The sequence below is a fragment of the Engystomops pustulosus genome, chromosome 7, assembly GCF_040894005.1.
Source record: "Engystomops pustulosus chromosome 7, aEngPut4.maternal, whole genome shotgun sequence".
NCBI lineage: Eukaryota > Metazoa > Chordata > Amphibia > Anura > Leptodactylidae > Engystomops > Engystomops pustulosus.
In genome coordinates this window covers 126,360,750-126,387,808 of record NC_092417.1, presented here as the reverse complement: position 1 = coordinate 126,387,808, position 27,059 = coordinate 126,360,750, and the positions used below count along the sequence as shown (strand labels likewise).

The following is a 27,059-nucleotide window of genomic DNA, read 5'->3' as shown; positions in this document are numbered from 1 at the left end:
CAGTGGATCCCTCAGGTAATCCATAAGGACCAGGTAGGCTTTGTACCAGGACGACAAGGTGGCGACAACACGAGGAGAACAATTGATCTTATTGATGTAGTTAACAAGCAAAATGATCAGGCCCTGATCCTCAGTTTAGACGCTGAAAAGGCGTTTAATCGTCTCAGCTGGCCCTTCAGGTTTCAAGTGTTAGAACACATTGGGATAAAAGGTCCATTTTTCCAGGCTTTGAGAGGGTTATATTCAAACCCCACAGCTGAAATTAAGCTTCCACATGCGTCCTTCCCACCTCTGCGGATAAGGAATGGTACAAATCAGGGCTGCCCACTTTCTCCTCTCCTGTTTATACTCTGCATTGAACCTTTGGCCTCCATCATTCGACAAGATCCTAATATCCATGGTATTATGGTTAGAGACAAGGAATTCAAACTGTCTAAATTTGCAGATGATATCCTACTCACTTTAACTCAACTCCTAATCTCTCTACCCAATCTACAAGCGCGGTTACAGCAGTATGGCCGTCTTTCTGGTTATAAATTGAACACCCAACCACTGGTAGACCAACTAAAGGCCACATTCAAATTTAATTGGAAAGCTGATGCTATTAAGTATTTGGGGATACTTCTGACCCCCACTCTATGAGCTTCCCTCGTAGCTTTTGGGAAATAAGGACTCTGCTTGATAACTGGAACAGTCTGCCCCTCTCTCTTTTTGGCAGGATAGCAGCGGTTACCTAAGATGCTTTATCTTTTTGAAACCCTACCAGTGCCAGTCCCGTTGGGTGCACTGAGGTCTCTGCAAGCATCAATACTACATTTTATCTGGGCAAAAAAGAGACACAGAATCTCCCGGCCTATCGGTGCCGGATATAACCAGATACTACTGGGCAACACATTTGCGGCGCATTCCAGCATGGTCCACCTTGCTGGCATTCTCCAAATGGATGGAGATAGAGAAATTGTGGTTGGCCCCTTTCCACCCTAACTCTTACCTCTGGCCTAAAGAGGCGCCTGCGTTGCCTGACCCCCAATTAGGCCCTATTTCATTCACAATTAAATTGTGGAGGGCCTGTCTGACCAGGTTCCCACTGGTATCTCAGTGTTCTCCTATGCAATCTTTCTTACACCCCCCCCTTATGCAACAGGCCGGGGTTGGGCAGGAAATTAAACCCTGGCATGAGAAGGGATTGTTTAGATTCGCAGACATTGTGGACTACCGAGATAGGAAGATTTTGCCCTTTGCAGCTTTACAGGATAAATTCCATCTCCCGCATGCGGCCAATTTCCACTACATCCTAATTAGGCACTTCTTACAGTCCCTGGGCAATAATGAGACTGTTTCAGCACCCACCACGTTCGAGCACATTTGCAAAACCGCTACCCACACCTCTGGCCTTATATCAGATATCTATATGATACTATTGCACCCAAGCTCAGACGAACCTATTGCGCACCCATACATGGCCAAATGGGAGAGCATAGTGGGGGGACCAATATCTCAAGACACATGGCAACTGATTTGGAATACGGCGGCTAAAACCTCCTTGTGTGCTACACATAAGGAGAATCAGTACAAACTGAGGTTACAGTGGTATCATACCCCATCCTTGTTACACAGGTTATTTCCAGACACGCCGGACACTTGCTGGCGATGTGGCTCAGCTGGGGGAACTCTTCAACACATCTTCTGGATGTGTCCATTGGTGCAGCCTTTTTGGCAGGAGGTAAAGACTCTCCTCCGGGACGTTGTAGCGGTGGACATTCCACTCTCCCCATTATATTACTTGCTGAATATCTCTCCTCAGCCCATGGCCAAGACGACTACAAAATTGAGCCTGCACATACTCACAGCTGAAAGGTGCCTGATAGCGCAATTCTGGAAAAGGCAAGCCCCTCCCTCCCGAATGGACCTACTCTCTAGGGTAAGGAAAACTCGCAGTATGGAATATCTGACTGTCTCCTTGAATAATCGTATCCCATTGTTCGACAAAACTTGGGAACGTTGGGACCGCTACTGGATAGAAGAGCGGGCAGGAGGAGGAGAGTGATATGGTCACCCCTTTTGTTTCTACCCAAGTGTTAATTGTTGTCATAGTGAGTTTGTATGACTGTCTTTTGTTGGTACCCCTCCCCCCAACCCCTCTAGACCGATTAGGCATAGTGTTGATGCTGTCCTTGCTAATTGTTTAAATGCCAGGAAAACATTGCACTGTCAGGCTTTGCATCCCGATACGCAAATGGAAAATTTAAACTGTTAATATCTTTTGGGACAAAACTTGTCTTTCGGTTGTACTATTGTTGAAAAACTTTAATGTGAAATATGTGCATGATAATTTTTCTGTTATATTTCTTTGAAAAATGATAATAAAAAATACAATTATATATATACAAAAAAAAACAAGAATGGATTTTAGAGGAGAGAGTTTAGTAATTGGAAGACTGAGTAGTAGGGAGTTACAGTAGTCTAGGCAAGAATGACCCAGAGTGATTATTACAATTTTAGAGGTTTCAATCAAAAGAAATGGTCGGATTCTAGAAATGTTTGTAAGGTGCATTCGACAAGAGTAAGCAACAGATTAAATATACGGTGCAAAGGATATGTCGCAGTACAGCACCAGACAGTGGCCCTGTGTCCTTGGGGTTAAGGCGACACCACAGACGGAAAGGAGAGATCAGGGTTAGGTGGGTAAGTGGACAGTGGAAATACAAGCAGTTCCATTTTAGAAATATTAAGTTTCAAGAAGAGAGGACATTATGTTAGAAATGACACAGAGACGCTACCCTTCTGGTGTTTGATAGATGCAGGCAGACTTGGGATATCTCACCGGGAGACTCTCCCCTCACACCAATACTGGGTAACCCTGAATTTCCCCCTGGGCTTGCGTCACCGGTTTTCAAACAATGGCTGGCCTCCGATCATTTCAGGGACTGCCCTGTCATTGTAGAGGGTGAATGGTGCAGAGGGGAGACTCTAATGTCCCCAGCAGACCTACCTCAGGCATCCCCGTGGCAGGGCACCCAACTGACACACTACCTGACCTCCCTACGATCCCCCTCTTCGTTCGTAAGACAGCGGATTGGTTTTTAAGGGGGTTTACAGGCGGAAAAGCCAGGTTAGGATTGCACTTTCATTTTGTTATAAATTGTTAACAGCCCCTCCACATGATTACATTCCATCCTACATTCTAAAGTAGGAGAGAGACCTGGACATTAGCCTCACTGAAGAGCAGCGAGAGAAGATATTCCTCATGGCCCACAAGACAACTATTAGTTCTCTCTACCAAGAAACTAATTATAAGATTCTCACAAGGTGGTACAGAGTTCCTCACATCTTACACAAGATGTTCCCAGTGGTCCCCTCATGTTGCTGGCTGTGTGGGGTGGAGGAAGGGACAATCTTGCATATATTTTGGGAGTGCTCTTAGCTCGCTTCTTTTTGGGATACCATTCTTGAGGTGGTTTGCGAGGTGACAGGCAAAGCATTACAAAACGAGGTCTCCCTTCCCACATACAGACGTTCCCTGGTTCGACACTTACTGAATGTGGCTAAATCATGTATACCAGCCTGTTGGCTCTCTACTGAACCACCCACAGTCTTTTAGTGGTTGAGGAGAGTGGAGGAGGTTAGTCGGATGGAGAGTCTTCTGAGTTCAAACCCTAGAAGTGCGGCTCGTTTCCAGTAGACTTGGCAACACTGGATTATTTTTAAATCATCACCAGCATACAATGCCCTGATATGCGATGCCCCGGAGGAGATAGAAGAAATCTCATCTTAAAGGTGTTGCTGGACTAGGGGGGGAGGAGTCTACTCCTTTACCCTCTGGCTTCTTCCTTAACCCTTTTTTCCTTTTCTTTTGTCTTCCCCTCCCCACACTCCCCACGTGCTTTTCCTCTTTCATCCATAATTTTGCTGTTATATATGTGCCTCATCGTTTACTGAGGTAGCCTGGATTCGTGGCTTGTTTGATAATTTCTTTAAATGTTGGATTGTCTTTGTCCTCTAGTCACTCCCAAAGAGCGCTGTTTGTCAAAATTTGTTTTGTTTTGAAAATTGAATAAAAACGTAATACGAAAAAGAAATGACAAAGCGACAACCACTATTGTTCTGAAGGAAGGAGTGATATTACGTGCAGACTACTGAAGGAAGGAGTGATATTATGTGCAGAAAAAGCTGGGAAAAGCTGGGTATCATCTGCATAAAGTACTGATAGCCAAATCTGCTGATAGTTTATCCAATGGGGGCAGTATACAGGAAAAGAGAAAAGGGACCTAGGACTGAGCCCTGAGAATGAAGAGGCAGGCATTAAAAACACTTAAAAAGTACAGCAGTACATAAACGAGCACTTTTATCCTCACTCTGCAATACCATTGCTGCAAATTGTTGCTAATAGCCAGTAGGATAACCTACAATTCTCAAAAAAATAAAGGGAACACTTAAACACATCCAAGATATGAATAAATTAAATTTTCTTATTGAATACTTTTGTACAAGGTCAAATGTACTGACAACAAAATCAACAAGAAATCATCAATGGAAATCAAATTTATTAACCAATGGAGGACTGAAATTGCAGACACCAACAAAACTGGAAAAAGTAGAAAAACACACTACAAGCTGATCCAACTTTGATCCTTAAAACAAGTCAAAATGAGGCTCAGTATTGTGTATGGCCTCCACGTGACTGTATGACCTCGCTGCAAATGCATCGGCAAGCTCCTGATGAGTTTGCGGATGGTCTCCTGGGGGAACTCTTCGCAGACCAGGACTTAAGCAACCAACTCCTGGACAGTCTGTGGTGCAATGTGAAGTTGGTGGATGGAGTGAGACATTGGGGGTCATTTCCCGACGTGTTACCCGAATATTTCCGATTTGCGCCGATTGTACCGGAATTGCCCCGGGATTTTGGCGCACGCGATCAGATTTTGGCGCACGCGATCAGATTGTGGCGCATCGGCGCTGGCATGCACGCAACGGAAATCGGGGGGCGTGGTCGAACGAAAACCCGACGTATTCGGAAAAACTGCCGCATTTAATAACCGAAAATGTGTCTCTTGGGAAGCGCTTACCTTCACCTGGTCCAGCGAGGTGTATTCCGGTGCGTTCCGACGAAGTAGCTCCACCTGGTGGACGGCGGAGGAACTACCTTCATAAATCCCGTCCGGACCCGAATCCTGTTCAGAGAACGCGCCGCTGGATCGCGAATGGGCCGGGTAAGTAAATCTGCCCCATTATGTCCCAGATGTGCTTAATCAGATTCAGGTCTGGGGAAAGAGTGGAACAGTCCATAGCTTCAATGTCTTCATCTTGCAGGAACTACTGACACCCACCAGCCACATTAGGTCTAGGTCTTGGTCCTGCATTAGGAGGAACCTAGGATCTCATATGGCAGTGATGGCAAACCTTTTAGACGCAGGGTGCCCAAACTACATCCAAAACCCACATATTTTTCACAAAGTGCCAATGCTACAATTTAAACAGTAAACCCCTGCTCTGTCACATGTTTAAATTGTATAAGCACCTGAGGACACCAATACAGTAGAAAGAAGGATAAAAAGCTTTGGTTATCATTGTAGCTTCCTTCTGGGGTCCAGTCCAGGACCCTAGAAGTCCAGCCTGGGACTGCAGAAGACCTTGAGTCCTGTCTGGCGAACTCTGCGGTGGGTTGATGGTGAGGGTGCCCATAGAGAGGGCTCTGAGTGCCACCTGTGGCACCCGTGCCATAGGTTCACCACCACTGTCATATGGGGTCTGAGGATCTTGTCTCGGTACCTAATGGCAAGCTGGCTACCTCTGGTGAGCACATGGAGGGCTCTCCAATGAAATGCCACACCACACCATTACTGACCCTCTGCCAAACTGGTCATGCTGCAGGCAGCAGATCATTCTCCGTGGTGTCTCACATGTGCCAGCGTGAACCTGCTTTTATCTATGAAGAGCACAGGGCGCCAGGGACGAATTTGTCAATCATGGTGTTCTGTGGCAATTGCCAAGCATCCTGCACGATGTAGAGCTGTGAGCACAACCCACATCTGTGGAAGTTGGGCCCTCATACCACACTAATGGAGTTGGTTTTTAACCCTTTGTGCATAAATATGCACATTTGTAGCCTGCTGGAGTTCATTTTACAGGGCTCTGGCAGTGCTCCTCCTGTTCCTCCTTCAACAAAGGTGCAGGTAGGGGTTCTGCTGCTGGGTTGTTGCTCTCCTACCAGACCCTTCATGCCTCCTGGTGTACTGGCCTGTGTCCTGGTAGCAGCTTCAGCCTCTGGACATTACCAAACCGACAAAGCAAACCTTCTTGCCACAGCTCGCATCGATGTGACATCCTGAATGAGATGCACTACCTGAGCCACTTGTGTGGGTTGTGGGAAAGCACCACCTGCCTTCAAAATTGACCAAAACATCATCCAAAAAGCATTGGTACTGAATATTGGTCTGTGGACCACCTGCAGAACCAGTCCCTTTTAAGTAGGTTTTTCTAATTGCCTGTGAAATTAATTGTCAATCAGTATTGGTTCCTGCATCGACAGTTTGATTTCACAGAAGTCTGATTTACTTGAAGTTATATTGTGTTTACTTGTTCCATTCTTTCCTTTGAGCAGTGTAACACAGCCACATGAAGGAAGAAAGGGTGGAATATCATGAGGCCGTGGACCTCAAAAGAAGCAAAGGTAATAGAGGGCATAGGAAGAATGACCTGAAAGGTGCAACATGGGCAAAGGAGTATGCCTACCCCTCCACCCTGTCCATTGTCAGCTCTGGATGATACATTTTCAAAACACAGTTAAACAGACCAATTTGGGGGGGGGGTGTTTCTTGCCATGTAGTGGATTTAAAAATCTATCATAAAAAGCATCGATCTAGGGGTTTTAAAGCAAGATGGCTAAACATATTATGCCCAATTCTTGGATTTTTGGCCAGTTGGAGACTACATTTCTACTGAATACTGTCTTAGTATATAGGTTTAGCACTATGTGAAATAACATCATATGTCCCTTAGTGTTCAACTATTCAATAGATGTACAATAGGTGCAATTAAGGCACTAAAGATATCAGTGCCTCCAGATATGTAGTACCATACAAACCTTCTTAATCAATAGCATAGAAAAGAAATCTTTACTTGCGCTTAAAAATTTAACAGAGAGAAACCAGAGAAGGAGCATTTTGTGTACTTTCATTACTATCCACAATTTTACTCATGAATGTGATGACAAGCCAGGATTGTCATCCCAGAGCCAAGAGTAATTTACTATAGAGACAACTCTAATCTGAGACAACCAGAGCCATGAGTAAAACTTCTACTAAGCTATTGTATAATGAATATATATGTAACATACATAAAGAGCAACTGGCATTTCAGATGAATTTTGATGTTTTATGAAGGGGGGGGGGGGTAATGCAAATCTTTTTCTTAGATAGTTCATTAAGAAATTCTGCTTAGTTTGCAAAGAAAGAGGCTGCAATGTGCCCATTAGCGACAATGATACATCTATGTTTCTATGGCAAAGCTGTCTTGAAGATATGTCTCTCTCCTCGTCAGTTGGTAGTGAATAGATATTCTGGTTTGGCAAAATCTTAGTAAGGAAATATCTTAGTTCCTGACCCTAGTCAAAAGTATTTCACTTAATAAATAAAACTTTAAGGAATGGATCTGCTTTTTTTTTCTTAAAATTTCCCATTTCCGAAATTTGAAACCTAGTTTTCAGAAAGTTTATAAAGTCTCTATGTTTTCATAATTTTTAAAATGTCTGGATATTTTATTCTGATGTCACGCAACCTACAAATCGAACATCAGTTTTCGGTATTTTCAAGGAGATTTCAGAATTGACTTTTTGGGGGATTTTTTTAAAATGAGATTTGAAGATTTGAGGGACATGCATTAGCCAGTGTAGTATATAATTTAGTGGTTTTTAGGTGCTTTTTTGGGATGGCGATGTCCAATTACTGAAAACGTATTATTGTAACTTTTCTATGGTGGAAGAAGAGGAGGAAAGCTTGGGGAAAAAAAAACTCAATTCAATCATTGCTTTTATGACACTTTTTGGTGTTCTCCATACACATCAAGTAGCATGTTATATTTATTCCAAGGGTCAGTATGGTTACAGTGATACCAAATTTCTTTATTTTTGCTTATGTTTAACTAATTTTGCTTAATAAAACGTAATGTGGGGAGAAGATCTATAATTTTTGCATCACCATTTTTCAAGTGGCACAACTTGATATCTTATTTGATCACTTTAGATTGCATTTTATTTGGGACAAAATAGGTTAAATCTATAATTTTTGGCGTGTTTCTTTAAATAGAAAAAATATATTTTAGGCCGTCCATGCAGGTAAAAAAGTGATTCTGTTTTATTTTAAGGGTCATTACGGACACAGCGATACCTTATATCTGGGGTCTGCATGGTGATTTTCACTTTTATATTTTATATTAAAGGGGTATTCCCATTTCAGCAATTTAATGTCATTGTATTATGAAAAGTTATACAATTTTCCAATATACTTTCTGTATCAATTCATCACGGTTTTCTAGATCTCTGCTTGCTTTCTTTCCATAGAAAGCTTACATTTTTCCTTCCAGTGGACAGAATCTGTCCGTGGTCAGACAGGTGCACGGCTCATTAGTATCACAGACAGTAATTAGAGCTGTGTGATGTAACGAGATGAGCACATGTGTGACCAGTGGAAGTAAACCTAGAAGCTTCCTATAAAATGGCAGCAAGCAGAGATCTAGAAAACTTTAAGGAATTGATACAGAAATGATATTGGAAAATGGTTTAACTTTTCATCATACAAACAATAACATTAATTTGCTGAAATGGGAAACCCCATTTAATTGTTATATGTAACTGGGCTTTGGGGGCTTTTTTTTTTAAATTAGTTTATTTTTATTTAATTTTTTTTTTTACTTGTACCACTATTGCTTGATTGCTTGTTTATTATAATACCCTCCAATACGATATATTGCAGGTTATTAGAACTATGCCTATTAGCCTATGCAGACTTGATGCCTGCCAGGTCCTGTCTGTCTGTTACAGAATCTACTATGGACAGCCCCAGGGTTACCATAGCAACAACCGGCAGCATTGACTGCAGCACTCAAAGGGTTAACCGTGCTTGGAGTTTGCTCAAACCGTGGGTGGTAATACGCAGGGATGTCAGCGGTAGATTACTGCTAAGGCTACATTCACACTGCCGTTGCCCTGCCCGCTATTACAGTGTGGAGCGCAATTAGTCAGACTGCACGTCGTAATAGTACAGTGTTGACCACCAAGAGTTAGGAACGCTTCATAATAGACCCCTTACAGATAATAATTTCAGCCTGGGACTAAAGTAAAGAAGGCGGAGAGCTTCACTAGAGGTCACAGTGGGCAGAGAGGCCCGTCTAACTACGAGTCACCTGTAAGTCAAGTGTCCTCACGCCGTGGAGCACCTTTGTAATGGATATTAAACTATTTCCATATGGCGAAAAATCCATGTCTTGGTCAATGTTTTCAGCTGAGAGGACCCTGCCACATTGTTTTGAATCCACTTGGATCTTTACTAGAGATGAGCGAACATACTTGTCCGAGCTTGATGCTCGTTCAAGCATTAGCGTACTCTAAACTGCTCGTTGCTCGGACGAATACTTCGCCCGCTCGAGAAAATGGCATCTCCCGCCGTTTTGCTTTTTGGCGGCCAGAAACAGAGCCAATCACAAGCCAGGAGACTCTGCACTCCACCCAGCATGACGTGGTACCCTTACACGTCGATAGCAGTGGTTGGCTGGCCAGATCAGGTGACCCTGGAATAGACTAGCCGCTGCCCGCGCTGCTCGGATCATTCTGTGTCTGGATGCCGCTAGGGAGAGAGCTGCTGCTGGTCAGGGAAAGCGTTAGGGTGTTCTATTAGAATAGTGTTAGGCAGGAGTGATTCTCCAAGAACCCAACAGCCCTTCTTAGGGCTACAATAACGTTATACTTTTTTTTTTTTTTATTTGCAGCTAGTACCATATTGTGAGGAATTTGCAGGGGGACTTGCTACCGTTGTGTTTAGCTCTTAGTGACACACATATCCACCTCAAACACCAAAGTGGGAAAATTTATTAGGGGTTTGATTTCAATTAGGCACAGTCTGCCATTTCCTTTTTATTTTACGTTTATTTTTTCAGAACTCAGCGTCATCTCATCTGGCATAGCAGTGTGCTTTCATACTTGGCTAGAAAATAGCCATAGGAGAATCCAAACGGCTTACTTAGGCCTACAATAGCGTTATATATTTTATTTCTGGTTGATCTGCTGGTGGCTGTCCTTGCTGTAGTGCATCTACTACCATATTGTGAGGAATTTGTAGTGAGACTTGCGACCGTTGTGTTTAGCGCTTAGTGACGCACATATCCATCGCAAAGACCGAAGTGGGACAATTTATTAAGGGTTGGATTTCAATTAGGCACAGTCTGCCATTTCCTTTTTATTTTACGATTATTTTTTCAGAACTCAGCGTCATCTCATCTGGCATAGCAGTGTGCTTTCATACTTGGCTAGAAAATAGCCATAGGAGAATCCAAACGGCTTACTTAGGCCTACAATAGCGTTATATATTTTATTTCTGGTTGATCTGCTGGTGGCTGTCCTTGCTGTAGTGCATCTACTACCATATTGTGAGGAATTTGTAGTGAGACTTGCGACCGTTGTGTTAAGCGCTTAGTGACGCACATATCCATCGCAAAGACTGAAGTGGGAAAATTTATTAGGGGTTTGATTTCAATTAGGCACAGTCTGCCATTTACTTTTTATTTTACGTTTATTTTTTCGTAACTCAGCGTCATCTCATCTGGCATAGCAGTGTGCTTTCATACTTGGCTAGAAAATAGCCATAGCAATAGGATAGCATCGTTTGGTTTTAAAAACTAAAAAAACACACAAAAAAAAAAAAACACAAAAAAAACACAAAAAAAAGTAAAAAAAAAATTAAAGTTAAAACTTTCATTTTCAAAATGTTTAACCCGAGGGCTAGGGGTAGAGGACGAGGGCGGGGACGTGGGCGTCCAACTACTGCAGGGGTCAGAGGCCGTGGTCCTGGGCGGGGTGAGACACCACCTGCTGATGAGGGAGCAGGGGAACGCCGCAGAGCTACACTCCCTAGGTTCATGTCTGAAGTTACTGGGACTCGTGGTAGAGCACTGTTGAGGCCAGAACAGTGCGAACAGGTGATGTCGTGGATTGCCGACAATGCTTCAAGCAATTTGTCCACCAGTCAGTCTTCCACGCAGTCCACCCATGTCACCGAAATCGGCACTCCTCCAGCTCCTGCACCTCAGCCTCCTCCCCCCCAGTCTGCCCCCTCCCAGGAAAATTTGGCATTTGAACCGGCATACTCTGAGGAATTGTTTTCTGGACCCTTCCCACAGTCACAAACCACTTGTCCGTTTGCTGCTGAGCAATTTTCCGATGCCCAGGTTTTCCACCAGTCGCAGTCGGTGGGTGATGATGACCTTCTTGACGTAGTGGAAGAAGTGTGTAAAGAGGTGTCCGACGATGAGGAGACACGGTTGTCAGACAGTGGTGAAGTTGTTGTCAGGGCAGGAAGTCCGAGGGGGGAGCAGACTGAGGGATCGGAGGATGATTAGGTGACAGACCCAAGCTGGGTTGAGAGGCCGGGTGAACACAGTGCTTCTGAGACGGAGGAGAGTCCTCGACCAGAACAGGTTGGAAGAGGCAGTGGTGGGGCCAGACGGAGAGGCAGGGCCAGAGCAGGTGCATCAGCGCCAAATGTGTCACGTAGTGAAGCTCCCGTGGCGAGGGCTCCCGCGGCGAGGGCTAGATTTTCAGAAGTCTGGAGGTTCTTTAAGGAAACACCGGATGACCGACGGACTGTGGTGTGCAACCTTTGCCAAACCAGGATCAGCAGGGGTTCCACCACTACTAGCTTAACTACCACCAGTATGCGCAGGCATATGAATGCTAAACACCCCACTCAGTGGCACCAAGCCCGTTCACCTCCGGCCGTGAACACCACTGCTCCTTCCCCTGTGTCAGCTGATAGTCAGCCCCCTGCCCAGGACCCTGGCACAAAAACCCCATCGTCGCCTCCACGATCCTCCACAGCATCCACCAGCGTTCAGCTCTCCATACCCCAGACGCTGGAGCGGAAACGGAAATATAGTGCAACCCACCCGCACGCCCAAGCCCTTAATGTCCACATCTCCAGATTGCTTAGCCTGGAGATGCTGCCCTATAGGCTAGTAGAGACCGAGGCCTTTCGCAACCTCATGGCGGCTGCCCCTCGGTATTCGGTCCCCAGCCACTACTACTTTTCCCGATGTGCCGTCCCATCCCTGCACCAGCACGTGTCAGACAACATCATCCGTGCCCTGACCAACGCCGTTTCTGACAAGGTCCACCTGACCACGGACACGTGGACGAGTGCTGCCGGGCAGGGCCACTGTATATCGCTGACGGCACATTGGGTTAACTTGGTGGAGGCTGGGACCGAGTCTGACCCTGCGGCTGGTCATATACTGCCGACGCCGAGGATTGCGGGGCCTACCTCGGTCCAGGTCTTTCAGGCCTACTATGCCGCCTCCTCCTCCTCCCACCCCTCCTCCGAACTACCATCCGTGGGCATGGCGCCATCAGTCGCTAGCTCTAGGCACAGCAGCAGTGCCGTCGCTAAGCGACAGCAGGCGGTGCTCAAACTGCTGAGCCTAAGCGATAAAAGGCACACCGCCCAAGAACTATTACAGGGCATCACGGCGCAGACTGATCTGTGGCTGGCACCGCTGAACCTGAAGCCAGGCATGGTTGTGTGTGACAACGGCCGTAACCTGGTGGCGGCTCTGCAACTCGGCAGACTGACACATGTGCCATGCCTGGCCCATGTGTTAAATCTGATAGTTCAGCGTTTCCTCAAGACATACCCCAATCTGTCTGATTTGCTCACGAAGGTGCGCCGCATCTGTGCGCATTTCAGGAAGTCCAGCACAGATGCTGCCACTCTCAGGGCAGCGCAGCGCCGCCTCCAACTGCCTGCTCACCGACTGTTGTGCGACGTGCCCACGAGGTGGAATTCAACATTAACCATGTTATCCAGAGTTTACCAGCAGCGCAGAGCGATTGTAGACTGCCAGATGTCAACTTCCACCAGAACTGGTAGTCAGGTCAGTCAGCTTCCTCAAGTCTACAATGAGGAGTGGACGTGGATGTCTGATATCTGTCAGGTGCTGAGTAACTTCGAGGAGTCAACACAGATGGTCAGTGGCGATGCCGCCATCATCAGCCTCACCATCCCGCTGCTTGGCCTGTTGAAAAACTCTCTGATCAGCATGAAGTCGGAAGCTTTGCGCTCGTCACAAGAGACGGGGGAAGAAGATTCCCTTGTTGATAGCCAAAGCACCCTTAGGTCTGTTTCTCAGCGCATATCGGAGGAGGTGGAGGTGGAGGAGGATGAGGAGGAAGAGGAGGAGAATGTTGGCGAGACACAAGAGGGGACCATTCAGTCCTTCACTGTTCAGCGTGTAAGGGCAGAAGAAGAGGAGTTGGAGGAGGAGGAAATGGACAGTCAGGCCAGTGAGGGGAGTGAATTCTTGCGCGTTGGTACTCTAGCGCATATGGCAGATTTCATGCTAGGCTGCCTATCCCGTGACCCTCGCGTTCAAAGAATCTATTCGAGCACCGATTACTGGGTATTCACTCTCCTCGACCCACGGTACAAGCAAAATCTTTCCACTCTCATCCCTGGAGAGGAAAGGAGTGTGAGAATGCATGAATACCAGCAGGCCCTGGTGCACAAGCTGAAACAGTATTTCCCTTCTGACAGCGCTAGCGGCAGAGTGCGTAGTTCTGCGGGACAAGTAGCGAGGGAGAGTAGGCGAGCAGGCAGCTTGTCCAGCACTGGCAAGAGTACGCTTTACAAGGCTTTTGCCAGCTTTATGTCACCCCAGCAAGACACTGTCACCTGTCCCCAGTCTCGGCAGAGTAGGGCTGATCTTTACAGAAAGATGGTGAGGGAGTACGTAGCTGACCATACCATCGTCCTAAATGATCACACAGCTCCCTACAACTACTGGGTTTCAAAGCTGGACATGTGGCACGAACTGGCGCTGTACGCCTTGGAGGTTCTTGCCTGCCCTGCCGCTAGCGTGTTGTCCGAGCGGGTTTTCAGTGTAGCTGGTGGCATCATGATCGATAAGCGTACACGCCTGTCGACTGACAGCGCTGACAGGCTGACGCTTATTAAGATGAATAAAGCCTGGATTTCTCATAATTTCCAATCTCCACCAGGTGAAGGAAGCTCAACCTGAATAATTTATGCACTCCTCCTCCTCATTTTCCTCCTTCTCCTCCTCTTTGTACACTAAAGCAGAGGAAACTGGCTATTTTTTGACAGGGCCCACTGGCTCTAGCTATAGTACTTTATGCATTTAATTTTTTTGGAGGGCCACCTACCCGGTCCTCTGTTTTAAACAATTTATGGCACTGCCACATACAGGCACTCAATCTATTCAATTTTTCTGGAGGGCCACCTACCTGCTCCTCTGGTTTGAAAACTTTTTTGGACTGCCACATACAGGCACTATCCAAATTAAATTGTCTCCATAACAGCCTCCACACGTTGTCTCCATTGCTACCTCCAAAAGTCGTCCATATAGCTGCCTCCATACATCATCCCCTTATCAAACGAGGTGTGTCAGGCAGAAATTTGGGTTGTTTTCATGGATTCCACATCAAAGTTGTAAACTTTGTCGCCACCCTGCTGTGTTATCCACAAAATATACTGCCAAACTTTTACCATTTACGGATATTATTTCAGCGCTTCTTGCGCATCTGTTTACATTCCCCTCACCCGCCATATCCCAAACTTATAAGAACGCTATTACACTTAACTTGGTGGAGGCTGGGACCGAGTCTGACCCTGGGGCTGGTCATATACTGCCGACGCCGAGGATTGCGGGGCCTACCTCGGTCCAGGTCTCAAAGGCCTACTATACCTCCTCCTCCTCCCACCCCTCCTCCATCTCCGAATTACCATCCGTGGGCATGGCGCCATCAGTCGGTAGCTCTAGGCACAGCAGCAGTGCCGTCGCTAAGCGACAGCAGGCGGTGCTCAAACTGCTGAGCCTAGACGATAAAAGGCACACCGCCCAAGAGCTATTACAGGGCATTCCACATCAAACTTGTTAACTTTGTCGCCACCCTGCTGTGTAATGCACAAAATATACTGCCAAACTTTTATCATTTACCGATATTATTTCAGCGCTTCTTGCGCATCTGTTTACATTCCCCTCACCCGCCATATCCCAAACTTATAAGAACGCTATTACACTTGATCTTATACAAAAGGTTCTTAGAAGTGCTGTTTGGGGAGTAGCCTAGAGACAGGGGCTTGGATTGGCGAAAGCTCGCCTGGAAGCGGAGCGCCAGCTCCATCCCAAGATCCAACTAACATAGTTTTAACTGCAGCACCTTTAATCTACTACTAGTTCACTGCCTCCATAATAATAATAATCTTTATTTATATAGCACTATCATATTCCGTAGCGCTTTACAAATCATAGGAAACAAATACAAATGTAATGTAACAGAGCACAACATTTGTATGGAACAACAGGAGTGAGGTCCCTGCTCGCCAGAGCTTACGGTTTATGAAGATGATGGGGTAACACGAGGTAAAAGAATATTTAATGGTCAAGCCATTCTTCTTAGGGAATAGAACAAAATATAATAAATGGAATTGCTGTCGCTTGAACCACTCAGCCGTCATCTTATATACCAGGTCCAGGGTAAATGGGACTGCAGAGAAGTCTGGTGCCTGTTGGTTGCTGGATAACAGATGGGAGGACGACACAGGACGGGTTAGTAGAAGAGTTAAAACTTCATGCAGTTAATGAGTGTTATAGGCTTGCCTAAAGAAATGGGTTTTAAGAGCACGTTTGAAACTTTGGAGGTTAGGTATTAGTCTGATAGTCCGGGGCAGAGCATTCCATAGAATTGGTGCAGCTCTAGAGAAGTCTTGGAGACGTGAGTGGGAGGTCCGCACTAGGGTAGAGGATAATCCAAGATCACTGGCGGATCTAAGAGCACGGGTTGGGCGATAGACTGAGATAAGAGAGGAGAGGTAGGGGGGTGCAGCATTATACAGAGCTTTATGGATGAGGGTTATTATTTTAAACTGTATTCGAAAGGAGACTGGCAGCCAGTGCAGCGACTGGCATGAACTGTAGGCATACATGGTCCCCTTATCAAACGAGCTGTGTCAGGCAGAATTTTGGGTTGTTTTCATGGCTTCCACAACAAACTTGTTAACTTTGTCGCCACCCTGCTGTGTAATCCACAAAATATACTGGCAAACTTTTATCATTTACCAATATTATTTCAGCGCTTCTTGCGCATCTGTTTACATTCCCCTCACCCGCCATATCCTAAACTTATAAGAACGCTACTATACTTGATCTTATACAAAAGGTTCTTAGAAGTGCTGTTTGGGGAGTAGCCTAGAGACAGGGGCTTGGATTGGCGAAAGCTCGCCTGGCAGCGGAGCGCCAGCTCCATGCCAAGATCCAACTAACATAGTTTTAACTGCAGCACCTTTAATCTACTACTAGTTCACTGCCTCCATACATGGTCCCCTTATCAAACGAGCTGTGTCAGGCAGAATTTTGGGTTGTTTTCATGGCTTCCATGTTAACTTTGTCGCCACCCTGCTGTGTAATCCACAAAATATACTGGCAAACTTTTATCATGTACCGATATTATTTGAGCGCTTCTTGCTCACCTCCTTTGGTTCCTCTCTGCCACCCATTGGTTTGAAGCCTGAGTCCATTTAGGGTATGTCGCCATGCCACTCTCTAGCCTGCCGCTGCCTCTGCATGCCGTCCCCTATAGTGTCAGGGTCAATTATTGGATGTTTTAGATGCTATCTAGCTTCATTCTGTCACTCTGTCATGGCCATGCTGTTGCCCATAATTTTGGCATAATGGTGCGTTTAAGCAGCCTCAGAGGCATCCATGCATGCTGCCCCTGCTGTTTCCTGTCCATTTCCGTGGTGTTTCCATCCTTTTCTGAGGTTTCCAGGTGTTTGGCCAAGCTTCCCTGTGCAGAGCCTTGGTCCCCTTGAAAAATGCTTGAGTCTCCCATTGACTTCAATGGGGCTCGTTATTCGAGACGAGCACTCGAGCATCGGGAAAAGTTAATCTCGAATAACGAGTACCCAAGCATTTTAGTGCTCGCTCATCTCTAATCTTTACTTTTCATGATAGATTTTTAACTTTGTATTTTTAATACAGGCAGTCCCCAGGTTACATACAAGATAGGGTCTGTAGGTTTGTTCTTAAGTTGAATTTGTATGTAAATCGGAACTGTATATTTTATCAAAATATAATAGTTTCTCACTGCAGTTAACCCTGTAACTGAAAATAGCGCCCAAATTTGAAAATGGCACTTTTTGCCATTTTGAAAAATATAAAATTCAATTAAAAAGTGATCAGAAGGTCATACAGCGCTAAAAATGCTAGCATTGAAAACTTCATCAAAAGTTGCAAAAAATGACCCCACCCACACAAAAAAATGATTAGCACCAGAAGATGGCAAAATCTAAAAAAAAAATTTTGTACAGGTTTTAACTTTTGTAAATGTATGAAAACATTATACAACCTATACAAATTTTGTATCCTTGTGATTGCACCAACCCAAAGAAGAATAAAGTAGACATGTCATTTGGGGCACACAGTGAAAGCCATAAAATCCAAGCCCACAAGAAAACAGCGTAAATGTATTTTTTCACCAATTTCCCTGCATTTGAAAATTTTTTCCCACTTCCCAGCAAACGGCATGGAAGGATAAATACCGTATATAATTTTACCACCAAAAACTGGGAAAACCTATTGACTCGAGTATAAGCCGAGGGTGTAGTATACAGCCAACCCCAAGTGGTATACAGCCAGCCAGCCCCCCTAATGTATACAGCCAGCCTGCCCCCCTAATGTATACGGCCAGCCTGCCCCCCTAATGTATACGGCCAGCCTGCCCCCCTAATGTATACAGCCAGCCTGCCCCCCTAATGTATACAGCCAGCCTGCCCCTCTAATGTATACAGCCAGCCTGCCCCTCTAATGTATACAGCCAGCCTGCCCCTCTAATGTATACAGCCAGCCTGCCCCTCTAATGTATACAGCCAGCCTGCCCCTCTAATGTATACAGCCAGCCTGCCCCTCTAATGTATACAGCCAGCCTGCCCCTCTAATGTATACAGCCAGCCTGCCCCTCTAATGTATACAGCCAGCCTGCCCCTCTAATGTATACAGCCAGCCTGCCCCTCTAATGTATACAGCCAGCCTGCCCCTCTAATGTATACAGCCAGCCTGCCCCTCTAATGTATACAGCCAGCCTGCCCCTCTAATGTATACAGCCAGCCTGCCCCTCTAATGTATACGGCCTGCCTGCCCCCCTAATGTATACAGCCTGCCTCCTCAAGTATACAGGCAGCCGGCCCCTCTGTATGTTGAGCACATTAAAAAAAATAAACTTAATTCTCACTTTCCGGCGATACTCACCCCCGATCCTGGGCGGTGGCTCTCGATCCCTGGCAGCGGCTTCTGTCTTCTTTTGCCGGGGGAGTCGCATCCATGCGATCTCCCCGCCGACGCTCACTATGATGCGGCAGTGTCACTGCTGGTGACATCACACCGCCGCATCATAGTGAGCGCCGGCGGGGAGATCGCATGGATGCGACTCCGCCGGCAAAAGAAGAAAGAAGACATCCGGCACCGGGGATCGAGAGCCACCGTCGAGGGTGAGTATTAAATTTTTTTCTTTAACCCCTAGGCGCACCAGGACGTTATAGTACGTCCCGGTGGCTAGATACTATAACGTCCTGCTTCTGGCACCGGCTCACAAACGGAGCCGGTACCAGAAGCAGCGGCTGTCAGCTGTCTAGTACAGCTGACACCGTGCTTTAACACCCACGATCGGAGCCGACCGCGGCGTGTAAGGGTCTTCCCCCTATGGATCGGATCGCCTGTGCCGCTTACCGGGGGATCCGATCCTCTTCTGGGACTGGCATGTGCCCCGGAGCTGCCCGGTCTCCCTGCCTTCCGGGTCTGACTGCAAACTGTCTGAGCATGCGCAATAGTATTGTAGAGCAGTGTATTGAACTTAAACCAGCGATCAGAGCATCGCTGATTTAATTTTAAGTATGTATAAGTAAAAACATGCAAAAACACTTAACACTACACATTATAATAAATAAATACAAAATATAAGCCCCTAAAATGTCCCTTTCCCATAAAAACACTTAAGTATAAAAAACATTAAAACCCCAAAAAACCCTGCATATTTGGTATTGCCACGTTCATAACAATCTGCATAATAAAACAGAATCGATACTGAACCCGCACGGTAACCGCCGGAGGAAAAAAAATGCAAAAAATGTTCCGAAAAAAGATAAATTTTAATTAATACCCTATAAAAAATGCTCGAAAAAGTGATTTAAAAAATTTTATGCACTCTAAAATAAGCCCACTAAAAAGAACAACTTTTCTCGCAAAAAATAAGCCCCTAACCAGATTTGTCAGCCAAAAAATAAAAAAGTTATGCATATGACAAAATGGTGATGCTAAAATGAATAAGATTTTCTACAAATTAGTTTTTATTCAGTACAATTGAATAAAATACACAAAACCCCCACATATTTGGTATCCCTGCGTCCGTAACAATCTGCATAATAAAACAGAATCGTTATTAGATCCGCAAAGTGAACCCCGTAAAAAACAACCTAAAAAACTCTCTGAAAAAAAGATGATTTTTTATTAATGCCCTTTAAAAATGCTCTAAAAAGAGATTTTAAAAAGTTACGGAATCTAAAATAAGACCACTAAAAAGAACAATCATTCTCGCAAAAAATAAGCCCTTAAACAGATTTGTGAGGTGAAAAATGTGATGCTAAAATTAACAATTTTGCCAAATTACTTTTTATTCAGTAAAAGTGGGAAAAAATAAAAAATATATACATAAATGAAGTATTTTCGTAATCGTGCCGACCCATAGAATAAAAATAATATACTATTTTTATGGTATGGTTAACGGCCAAAAAAAAACACATAAAAAATTTCCTAAAAATTGATGATTTTTATTTCCTCCACCAACAAAGAGTTAATTAAATCTCACCAATTAGCTATAGATGCCCCAAAATTACCTAACGGAAAAGTGCATCTCATGTGGCAAAAGAAATAAGCCCCTATAGGTCCACAAAAAAATTATAGCCTGTACAATGTGACATAGCAAATCTGATCTGGATGGCGCCTCCTTCCCTTTTATGCCCGGCAGTGTGCCCATACAGCAGGTTACCACCAAATATGGGGTATCGGTGACCTCGGGAGAAATTGGGTATCAAACTTTGTGGAGCCTTTTTTCATTTAATCCATTGTAAATGTTTAATTTTCCACCCAAAATAAGTGTATTGTGAAAAAATATTACAATTTGTAGACTGCTCCTCCATTTTGTTTTACCCCTATAAAACACGTAAAGGGTTAACAAACTTCTTAAAAGTGGTTTTTCATACGTTGAGTGGTGTAGTTTCCACAATGGGGTAATTTATGAGTCTAGCTATTATTTAGGCCTCTCAGTGTCAATTAGAAGTTGAGCAGGTCCATCTAAATACGGGTTTTGGTGATTTTCCAAAAAATGTGAAAAATGATACCTAAATTCTGAGCCACATAACATTCTAGTAAAATATGTGGAATCTTAAAAAACCATGCCAACATAAAGCAGACATTTGGGAAATGCAAGTTATGAATTTATTTAAGCGCTATGACTATCTGCATCAAAAGTAGAGAATTTAGAACGTTGAAAATAAATAATTTTTCCAAACTTTGTTTTTTTTCATAACTAAACGCAAAAGATTTCATCCAAATTTTTAAACTAATTTGAAGTACTATGTGTCACGAGAAAACAATCTCAAAATCCCCTGGATATCTCATAGCGTTCCCACGCTATAACCACTTATGGTGACACAGGCCAGATTTGAAAAATGGGGCCGCGTCCTTTAGGCCAAAAAAGGCTGAGTAGGGGTTAATTGACTTGTGTATAAGCCGAGGTGAGGTTTTTCAGCACATTTTTTGTGCTGAAAAACTCGGCTTATACATGAGTATATACCAGTGATGGCAAAGCTTTTAGAGATCAGGTGCCCTAACTACAACCAAAACCCAGTTATTTACCGTCAAGTGCCAATATGACAACTTAAACAGTAATTTTTTGCTCCCTGTTCTTCCACAACATTCAATCGGCCCCCTGAAAACACCAATACAGTTGAAAGAATGAGGGTAAATTCAGACATTATTGTAGCTTCTTTCCAGGGTATTTCTATACAGGAAGAATAGTGGGGCCGGCAGAAGGACCTCAAAAGATAATGCGTCCCTGTTCACACCTTCTCGTTCTTCCTGCAGTTCCAATCAGCCAAGAAAGTGTCACCTCAAAAGAACGCAAAGAGCAACATCTTTAAAGGAATAGTCCTGACTGGTGAATTCTGTCCTGGGGTGACAGCTGGGGTGCCCATAGAAAGGGCTCTGAGTGCCACCCTCTGGCACCTGTGCCATAGGTTCGCCATCACTGGTATATACGGTACCATCACTACGAAGTGCAGAAAACAAACATTGACATAGCTTTTTACGTGTTAAAAAAAAGTTATAGATTGTTGATTGTGGGGAGTGAAAAATGGAAATTAAATAACAAAATCCGCCAGGTCCTTAACCCCTTAAGGACGCAGGGTTTTTCGGCTCATTTCTCGCTCTCCAACTTCAAAAATCCATAACTTTTTCATTTTTACGTGTATAGACCTGTGTGAGGGCTTATTTTGTGCGTAACAAATGTTACTTTCCCGTAATGTTATTTATTTTAACATGCCGTGTACTGCGAAGCTGAAAAAAAATTCCAAATGTGGAAAAATTGTCACGTTCTTGTGGGCTCAGTTTTTACGACTTTCACTCTTCGCTCCAAATAACACGCCTACTTTATTCTTTGGTTCGGTGCGATCGCGGTGATACCAAATTTATATGGGTTTTATTGTGTTTTAATACATTTTCAAAAATTAAACGACTGTGTACAAAAAAGAAAAAAATTTTTTTGCCATCTTCTGACGCTAATAACTTTTTCATACTTTGGTGCACAGAGATGTCTGAGGTGTCATTTTTTGCGAAATGAGGCAACGTTTTCATTGCTACCATTTTGAGGTCTGTGCAACATTTTGATCATTTTTTTATTTCATTTTTTATGTTATGTAAAAAGGTGTAAAAGTCGCATTTCGGACATTTGGGCGCCATTTCCCGCCTCGGAGGTCACCGCCGCCCGTAACCGTTTTTATATTTTGATAGATCGGGCATTTTAGGATGCGGCGATACCTAATATGTTTGTGATTTTTACTGTTTATTATGTTTTATATCGTTCTAGGGAAAGGGGGGGTGATTTGAATTTTTAATATTTTATTAATTTTTTTTATTTTTTAAACTTTTTTTTTCTTTTTTTTTCACTATTTTTTAGACCATCTAGGGTACATTAACCCTAGATGGTCAGATCGCTCCTACCATATACTGCAATACTTCTGTATTGCAATATGTGGCATTTTTGCAGCACATTCATTACAATGAGCCACTGGCTCATTGTAACGAATCTGCAGAAGCCATGTAGCCCTGTGTCAAAAGAAGACCCGAAGCTACCATGGCAACCGATGGCGTTCGGGGGCGCGGCGATCGCATTAAAGATGGCGGCGCCCGCGCGACTTTGCCGGCAGTAATCACATGGTTAATAGCCGTGATCGGTGCAAGCACTGAGCGCGGTTATTAGCGGTGGGGGTTTTCTGCAAAATGCAAAAACCCCCACCTTTGTATGAAGAGGACTCAGCCCGTGAGCCCTCTTCATACATCCCTTATACCTCTGCGCCGTAGAGCTACGACGCAGAGCGTTAAGGGGTTAAAGCTATATATATGTATATATATATATATATATATATATATATATATATATTTTTTTTTTTTTTTTTTTTGTAAAAAAGGTTTTGAACTTGCCACATATTGTCCTTCAAACTGCACTTTTAACTGGCACGTTCAGACTTTTTGAGGCTCACACCCCAATATAAAACAATACCAAGATTGTTTAAGACTAATACATCCTATGCACAGATAGTGATTGGTGCTGTTCGAACCTTCATTCAGCTGATAGCTATGGGAGGGATACAAACCTTATATACACATGCATGATCGTCTCCGTTCAGGCATGCATGAGTAATGAATGGAGAGAAATTTTCCAGAAGAGCATCAGAAAATAATGTAGTTGAAATACAACTTGCCAAATTATTATCTACCCCTATTGGGTGAGACCTATTTACTATTGGGGGATGGAGAGTTTGGATGGAGAGTACATTTTAGGCTGGAGTCACACGGCGGGCACACGGCAGCGTGTGGGGAGAGGAGGAGGGGGAGAGCGCTGCTCACCCCCGCCCCTCTCCATAGGTAAACATGGCGCACAGCGCCGTATTCCGTGAAAGAATAGGACATGTCCTATTTTTTCACGGGGTACGGAGCGGTACGGTGCCGCACGTGTGCATCACCGTATCGCTCCCGTAGGGCGCCGCATGCCCATTGCCGTCTATAGGGGACGTATATCGGCCGTATATACGTCCTCCTTGCGGAAGTGAGAATGCAGCATTAGATGTATGGGGCCATAAATGTTGGGTTCGGATCATTCTATGTAATTTTTATGCCAGCCTTAAAGAGGACCTGTCACCTAAAAAAAAATGCTCTAGGAGCTGCTTACTGAGGTTAGCAGCTCCTAGCACTACCACAGATGCAGCAGTGTTAAACTGCTAGCTTTATTGCAACCTTCCGATAAAGCTAGCAAACACTGCAGTAACAAACCCTGAGAGCGCCGGTACCAAGCTTAAAGTGGTCCAGCGTATTCATGAGTGGGCGGTCCGAGGCGCTGCTTCTTACCCAGACCGTCCCTCCCACTCCAGTCACTGCCTCCTAGTCCCACCACCTCATGAATACTCAGGTCATTACAGCCCTGTACATCGGTGTGTGGTATAAAACGTCACTGGACCAATATGACTGGATGCTAGGCTTTTTAACAAGTCCCATATTAAGAAAGCCCTCAGATTTTTTTTTTTTTATTCTGTGGCATTAGTGGGGTGCCAACTCTGGCTTCTAGGATAATATGATGCGGAGTGACTGGCCAGAAACTGTTCTGCATATAGATTTGTCTGTGTAACCATTAGGTCTACAAATTTTGCTGTAAAAAATGTAATTAAAAAAAGTTCCATGTACCCATCTGTATTAATATTTGTCCTGGGTTAAAACCAAATGTTGGAAATTGGGAAGAAAACATTTGGGGGCTTACAATTGGGGTCAATTGACTGCTCTTTACTCTGCCTACTGCACCTTTGTGAGGGTTCATCACTGTCACTAGAGGAGGACATTAGATAGTGTTCTTCATCACTTGCAGTGTCTGTATCTGAACACATGTAGGCATAGGCCTCATCCGTTTAGCCATGCTAGTAAGGTTTTTTTTTTGTTTGCATTTTTATAGTATTTTTTTTAATAGTTTTTTACATTTTATGACAAAACAAAAAACAGTAACTGAAACGTCAGCGAAAGAAGGGATACAGACGGTGGAGATCTGTGTAGGTGTAAGTATATGTAATAACGTACAAGATCTGCTTTTGTATATACAGTATATATATCCTTAACCACTAGCCCTAATCACTAACCCTAATTACTATATATATTCAGCATAATATAATTACTATGTATATTCAGCATATATAATTACTAGCCCTGATCACAACCCATAACTAAAGAAACCTTCTCTGGGCCCATCTATTGCTGCTAACCACCAACCAGTCTCTAATCTCCCTTTTATCTACAAACTCCTTGAACATCTGGTCTATTCTTGACTAACCCGCTATCTCTCAGCTAACTCCCTCCTTAAACCACTACAATCTGGTTTATGCTCTATGCACTGTACCGAAACTGCTCTAACTAAAGTCTGTAATGCAAATAGAGAGAAGAAGAGGCGGCACTCACCGGACTGGTGGAACTACTTCTTTTTATTCAGCAAACGGTGTGGTACAGGGGGAACACTGGAGCCATACGGCGACGGGCCGTTTCGCGCTTGCTAACGCATCTTCAAGCCGTTGACGTCATCCGCCTGCGACGCGCAGAATATATGCGAGAGCGCCGGCGGCTGTCGTCAAGGAGACAGTGTAAACAAGGTAGGAAAGGGAACATGTGCATCGACATTAAAATGTAACATTGTGATATTAAAAACAAATACAAAAAGTATATTCTTATACAGCTAGAGAATAGACAGCGCTAGTACATAATTGTTATAGGGGTAACGTAGCAACAGATACAGTACATTTTATAATATGGAATGGAAGGGGGATGGGCACCCGTGTCATTTTTATTTTTATGACACGGGTGCCCATCCCCCTTCCATTCCATTACTTTTTGTATTTGTTTTTAATATCACAATGTTACATTTTGTCGATGCACATGTTCCCTTTCCTACCTTGTTTACACTGTCTCCTTGACGACAGCCGCCGGCGCTCTTGCATATATTCTGCGCGTCGCAGGCGGATGAAGTCAACGGCTTGAAGATGCGCTAGCAAGCGCGAAAAGGCCCGTCGCCGTATGGCTCCAGTGTTCCCCCTGTACCACACCGGAAGTAGTTCCACCAGTCCGGTGAGTGCCGCCTCTTCTTCTCTCTATTTGCATTACAGTCCTGTTCAAACTCAGGCTGAGCAACACCGCCACGGAACCTCAGCAGCAGCGGTCCACTACCTACTTACTTCTAGCCATTTGCCCCACCGACACGATACACCTGCGTTGGACAGACACCATTGTTTGAGCTGTGCAGGGACTTTTCTTTTCCTTGTGGATCTAACTACAGTCTCCAATGACCTCACAGCTAAATCAAAAGGGCACTATTCATAATCTGCTAGTTCATCTGGATCTTTCGGCAGCATTTGATACTGTGAACCACCAGCTCCTTAGGATGCTTCGCACCATTGTCCTGAAGGACACTGCATTCTTGGTTTTCTAATTCTCTCTGACCAGTATACTGCCCCCCATTGGACAAACCATCAGCAGATGTGTTTATCCTCGTTATGCTGATGATACCCAGCTATACAAGTCTTCACGTAATATCACTCCTGCCTTACTCCAGCATACTTGTGATTGTCTGCTGTTTCTAACATCATGTCCTCTCTCTTCTTTAAACATAATCCTTCCAAAAGGGAACTTCTTGTCTTTCCACTTTCCACTAACGGACTTAACCCTGATCTCTCAATTTCTCTCCGCGATATCAACCTAACCCCCGAGGCAACAGGGCCGAGGTCTCAGACCTCTCCTTTGCACCGCATATTCAATTTCTTGCTTACTTTTGCTGGATGCATCTTAAATACATTTTTAGAAACTGACCATTTCTTACAATTGAAATCTCTAAAACACAAATTGTTGCTCCGATTCACTCTCGACTACTGTAGCTCCATACTAATCGGTCTTCCAATTACTAAACTCTCTACTCTACAATCCATTGTGAATACAGCAGCCAGGCTTGACTTTCCGACCAAAACGCTTTATGGATACTTCTAGTCTATGCCAGTCACTGCATTGGTTGCCCGTTTTCAGTAAATGCTTCATTGCAGTCCCACAGACTTTGTATATAAGATGATGGCTGTTGGCTGGTTCAAGCAGCAGCATTTTTATTAAATTATTTTTATTCCACTCCCTTATAAAAATGGCTGAACCATTATACAAGCTCTTATACTGCTCACTCCAATTGTTTCATTTGACTGTTATGACTTTGTAATGTCTTATTTTATTTGTATATGTTCCCCACAATCTGTAAAGCATTACGGAACCGGGTGGAGTTATACAAATAAATATTATGGTTGAAGAGTGGGTCCTGCAGATCACCACCACTTGTAAGCTTTAAACTGACTACGTCCTGAAGGGGTTAAGAGGGCTGTTTTACCTGTTCAATCCAGGAAAACGTATTGGCATATTTCCTAGAAGCTGTTCTGTCAACCTCA

The 27,059-nt window shown here is 44.3% G+C and overlaps 1 protein-coding gene across 2 annotated transcripts in view; it reads right to left on the bottom strand.

The window, feature by feature from the left end:
* The window catches only part of EDC4 (enhancer of mRNA decapping 4), a 688,366-nt gene that overhangs the window by 151,247 nt on the left and 510,060 nt on the right, over positions 1-27,059 (bottom strand). The window lies entirely within an intron of this gene.